This window comes from Aquarana catesbeiana, linkage group LG11 (assembly GCF_042186555.1).
Source record: "Aquarana catesbeiana isolate 2022-GZ linkage group LG11, ASM4218655v1, whole genome shotgun sequence".
Classification (NCBI taxonomy): domain Eukaryota; kingdom Metazoa; phylum Chordata; class Amphibia; order Anura; family Ranidae; genus Aquarana; species Aquarana catesbeiana.
In genome coordinates, this window is record NC_133334.1 from 58,252 (window position 1) to 64,251 (window position 6,000).

A 6,000-nucleotide genomic window follows, 5' to 3' on the forward strand; every position below is an offset into this window, starting at 1 on the left:
TCACCTATACCTGGTCCTTCCCCCAGATAATCTTCTATGACACCTCCAGTCACCTCTACCTGGTTCTTCCTCCAGATAATCTTCTCTAACACCTCCAGTCACCTCTACCTGGTCCTTCCCCCAGATAATCTTCTCTGACACCTCCAGTCACCTCTACCTGGTCCTTCCCCAGATAATCTTCTCTGACACCTTCAGTCACCTCTACCTGGTCCTTCCTCCAGATAATCTTCTATGACACCTCCAGTCACCTATACCTGGTCCTTCCCCCAGATAATCTTCTCTGACACCTCCAGTCACCTCTACACAGTCCTTCCTCCAGATAATCGGCTCTGACACCTCCAGTAACCTCTACCTGGTCCTTCCAACAGATAATCTTCTCTGACACCTCCAGTCACCTCTAGGTGTTGGTCCTTCCTCCAGATAATCTTCTCTGACACCTCCAGTCATTTCGACCTGGTCCACCCTCCAGATAATCTTCTCTGACAAAGCACTTTAGTGATCGATGAGTTTTGGTTGGTGGGTGTTGGATGACAGGTGTTGGTTGGTGGGTGTGGGTTGGTAAGTGTTGGATGGTAGGTGTTGGTTGGTGGGTGTTGGATGTGGGTGTTGGTTGGTGGGTGTTGGATGAGAGGTGTTGGTTGGTGGGTGTTGGTTGGTAGGTGTTGGTTGGTAGTTGTTAGTTGGTGGGTGTTGGTTGGTAGGTGTTGGATGGTAGGTGTTGGATGGTAGGTGTTGGTTGGTAGGTGTTGGATGGTAGGTGTTGGTTGGTGGGTGTTGGTTGGTGGGTGTTGGATGGTAGGTGTTGGTTGGTAGGTGTTGGTTGGTGGGTGTTAGTTGGTGGGTGTTGGATGGTGGGTGTTGGTTGGTGGGTGTTGGATGACAGGTGTTGGTTAGTGGGTGTTGGTTGGTGGGTGTTGGATGACAGGTGTTGGTTGGTGGGTGTTGAATGGTAGGTGTTGGTTGGTAGGTGTTGGATGGTAGGTGTTGGATGGTAGGTGTTGGTTGGTAGGTGTTGAATGGTAGGTGTTGGTTGGTAGGTGTTAAATGGTAGGTGTTGGTTGGTAGGTGTTGAATGGTAGGTGTTGGTTGGTAGGTGTTGGTTGGTGGGTGTTGGTTGGTAGGTGTTGGTTGGTGGGTGTTGGTTGGTAGGTGTTGGATGACAGGCGTTGGTTGGTGGGTGTACGATGGTAGGTGTTGGATGGTAGGTGCTGGTTGGTGGGTGTTGGATGGTGGGTGTTGGTTGGTGGTTGTTGGTTGGTAGGTGTTGGATGGTAGGTGTTAGTTGGTAGGTGTTGGATGGTAGGTGTTGGTTGGTAGGTGTTGAATGGTAGGTGTTGGTTGGTGGGTGTTGGATGACAGGTGTTGGTTGGTGGGTGTTGGATGGTAGGTGTTGGTTGGTAGGTGTTGGTTGGTGGGTGTTAGTTGGTGGGTGTTGGATGGTGGTTGTTGGTTGGTGGGTGTTGGATGACAGGTGTTGGTTAGTGGGTGTTAGTTGGTGGGTGTTGGATGGTAGGTGCTGGTTGGTGGGTGTTGGATGGTGGGTGTTGGTTGGTGGGTGTTGAATGGTAGGTGTTGGTTGGTGGGTGTTGGTTGGTAGGTGTTGGATGGTAGGTGTTGGTTGGTGTGTGTTGGATGGTGGGTGTTGGTTGGTGGATGTTGGATGACAGGTGTTGGTTGGTGGGTGTTGGTTGGTGGGTGTTGAATGGTATGTGTTGGTTGGTAGGTGTTGGATGGTAGGTGTTGGATGGTAGGTGTTGGTTGGTAGGTGTTGAATGGTAGGTGTTGGTTGGTGGGGGTTGGTTGGTGGGTGTGGGATGGTAGGTGTTGTTTGGTAGGTGTTGGATGGTAGGTGTTGGTTGGTAGGTGTTGGATGGTAGGTGTTGGTTGGTAGGTGTTAAATGGTAGGTGTTGGTTGGTGGCTGTTGAATGGTAGGTGTTGGTTGGTAGGTGTTGGATGGTAGGTGTTGGTTGGTAGGTGTTGAATGGTAGGTGTTTGGTTGGTAGGTGTTGGTTGGTGGGTGTTGGTTGGTGGGTGTTGGATGGTAGGTGTAAGTTGGTAGGCGTTGCTTGGTGGGTGTTAGTTGGTGGCTGTTGGATGGTGGGTGTTAGTTGGTGGGTGTTGGATGGTGGGTGTTGGTTGGTGGGTGGTGGATGACAGGTGTTGGTTAGTGGGTGTTAGTTGGTAGGTGTTGGATGGTAGGTGCTGGTTGGTGGGTGTTGGATGGTAGGTGTTGTTTGGTAGGTGTTGGACGGTAGGTGTTGGTTGGTAGGTGTTGAATGGTAGGTGTTGGTTGGTGGCTGTTGAATGGTAGGTGTTGAATGGTAGATGTTGGTTGGTAGGTGTTGAATGGTAGGTGTTGGCTGGTGGGTGTTATATTGGTAGGTGTTAAATGGTAGGTGTTTGGTTGGTAGGTGATGGTTGGTGGGTGTTGGTTAGTGGGTGCTGGATGGTAGGTGTTGGTTGGTAGGCGTTGGTTGGTGGGTGTTAGTTGGTGGCTGTTGGATGGTGGGTGTTGGTTGGTGGGTGTTGGATGATAGGTGTTGGTTGGTCCACCCTCCAGATAATCTTCTCTGACAAAGCACTTTAGTGATCGATGAGTTTTGGTTGGTGGGTGTTAGATGACAGGTGTTGGTTGGTGGGTGTTGGATGGTAGGTGTTGGTTGGTAGGTGTTGAATGGTAGGTGTTGGTTGGTAGGTGTTGGTTGGTGGGTGTTGGTTGGTAGGTGTTGGATGGTAGGTGTTGGTTTGTGGGTGTTGGTGGCACCATAGAAATAGGAGTACTCCCAGCAGGGGGGTGTTTGTGTGTTTGTTGTGCTCTGCAGAGTTTCTAATCGTTCTCCTTCCCTGGGAATAATGTTGAAGAAAGGGATGACCCCAGGGGCTGTACTCGGATCCTCTCCTCCCAGGGACACTCTCTGGATCTGTTTGCAGACTAACAAAGGAGAAAGTTCTTTTTCAATTAGAGTCGGGCAGGGTGCCAGCGTGCTGCGCTCTGCCATCTTCCCTCCGGCAAACCTTTCATCCTCCTCTATGGCTCCTGCTGGCAAAACTCAGAGAACATAGCTTGTTGACATTTCTTATCTCTGGAATGGTTTATCTCTATGAATGACCCTGGAGCAGCGCCCAAATATTCCTCCCATGTCTGTAAGTGGATCCGCTGCTGCTACCTAAGTGCAGGATAATTGTGACCTGCCGCTGGCTCACCCCCCCCCCCCCCCACACACACACACATACACACACCGCCTATATAGTTCTATGGTGTACCACTAATGTCCTTTCCTGACTGGGTTCAAAGGTCATCCTGGACGCTGACCCATTGGGGTCACGTTGTACTTCCGTTCTTGTGTTAAAACTCCCATCACAGGAGACTTGGATGGATGGAGACATGGATGGATGGATGGATGGATAAATGGATCGAGACATGGTTGGATGGATGGATGGAGACATGGATGGATGGATGGATGGGGAAGTGAAAGGATGGATGGAGACATGGATGGATTGATGGATGGATGGATGGATGGGGGAGTGGAAGGATGGATGGATGGATGGATAGATGGATCGAGACATGGTTGGATGGATGGATGGAGACATGGATGGATGGATGGATGGATGGATGGATGGGGAAGTGAAAGGATGGATGGAGACATGGATGGATGGATGGATGGATGGGGGAGTGGAAGGATGGATGGATGGGGAAGTGGATGGATGGATGGATGGGGGAGTGGAAAGATGGATGGGGGAGTGGAAGGATGGATGGATGGGGGAGTGGAAGGATGGATGGATGGATGGATGGATGGGGGAGTGGAGGGATGGATGGATGGGGGAGTGGAAGGATGGATGGATGGATGGATGGGATGGATGGGGGAGTGGAAGGATGGATGGGGGAGTGGAAGGATGGATGGATGGATGGGGGGGTGGATGGATGGATGGAGGAGTGGAAGGATGGATGGATGGGGGAGTGGAAGGATGGATGGAAGGATGGATGGATGGATGGATGGATGGATGGATGGATGAATGGATGGGGGAGTGGAAGGATGGATGGATGAATGGATGGGGGAGTAGATGGATGGATGGATGGATGGATGGGGGACTGGAAGGATGGATGGGGGAGTGGAAGGATGGATGGGGGAGTGGAAGGTTGGATGGATGAATGGATGGATGGATCTATGGGGGAGTGGATGGATGGATGGATGGATGGATGGATGGAGGAGTGGAAGGATGAATGGATGGATGGATCTATGGGGGAGTGGATGGATGGATGGATGGATGGATGGGGGAGTGGAAGGATGGATGGATGGATGGATCTATGGGGAAGTGGATGGATGGATGGATGGATTGGGGGAGTGGAAGGATGGATGGATGGATGGATGGATGGATGGGGGAGTGGATGGATGGATGGATGGATTGGGGGAGTGGATGGATGGATGGATGGATGGATGGATGGATGGGGGAGTGGAAGGATGGATGGATGGATGGATCTATGGGGAAGTGGATGGATGGATGGATGGATTGGGGGAGTGGAAGGATGGATGGATGGATGGATGGGGGAGTGGAAGGATGGATGGATGGATCTATGGGGGAGTGGATGGATGGATGGGGGAGTGGAATGGATGGATGGATGGATGGATGGATGGGGGGTGGATGGGATGGATGGAGGAGTGGAAGGATGGATGGATGGGGGAGTGGAAGGATGGATGGATGATGGATGAATGGATGGATGGATGAATGGATGGGGGAGTGGAAGGATGGATGGATGGATGGGGGAGTGGAAGGATGGATGGATGGATGGAGGAGTGGATGGATGGATGGGGAAGTGGAAGGATGGATGGATGGATGAATGGATGGGGGAGTGGAAGGATGGATGGATGGATGGAGGATGTGATGGATGGATGGGGATGTGGAAGGATGGATGGATGGATGGATGGATGGGGGAGTGGAAGGATGGATGGGGAGTGGAAGGATGGATGAATGGATAGATGGATGGATGGATGGATGGGGGAGTGGAAAGGATGGGATGGAAGGATGGATGGGGGTGGGAAGGGATGGATGGATGGATGGGGGGAGTGGAAGGATGATGGATGGGAGTGATGGATGGGAGGGGATGATGGATGGATGGATGGTGATGGGGGATGATGGATGATGGGATGGATGGATGGGGAGTGGAAGGGGGATGGATGGGATGGAGTGGATGGTGGAGTGGGTTGGATGGAGGTGTGAGGAGGGATGGGATTGGATGGATGGTGTGGTGGGAGTGGGGTTGTGGATGGTTGGTGGGGTGTGGGATGGATGATGGATGGTGGGGGTGTGGTGGATGGGATGGATGGAGGGTGGTTGGATGGTGGGGATAGTGAGGATGGATGGATGGTGGATGGTGGGGGAGGTTGGATGGATGGGATGATGGTGGATGGATGGAGTGGGGATGTGATGGATGGATGGTGGATGGTGGAGGATGGTGAGGGTTGGATGGTTGGAGGGAGGTGGATGTTGGGGTGGGGATGGATGGGGGGATGGATGTGATGGTTGGGGGGGGGGTGGATGGTGGGTGGATGGTGGGTGGATGGAGTGTTGGATGGGGTTGGAAGGTGGATGGATGGATGGGGGTGGATGGATGGGTTGGGTGGAGTGGGGTGGGGTTGGTGGATGGAAGGATGGAATGGGATGGGGGGTGGGTGGATGGATGGGGGAGTAGATGGATGGATGGATGGGGGACTGGAGCGTTGGAAGGATGGATGGATGGATGGGGGAGTGGAAGGATGGGATGGAGGACCTGGAAGAGGATGGTAAGGATGGATGGATGGATGGGGATGGACAGGAATGAGGAAGGATGGATGGATGGATGGGGGAGTGGAAGGATGGATGGGGGAAGTGGAAGGATGGATGGATGGATGGATGGGGGATGGACATGGATTGGGGGGAGTAGATGGATGGATGGATGGGGACTGGAAGGATGGAAGGATGGATGGATGGGGGAGTGGAAGGATGGATGGATGGATGGATGG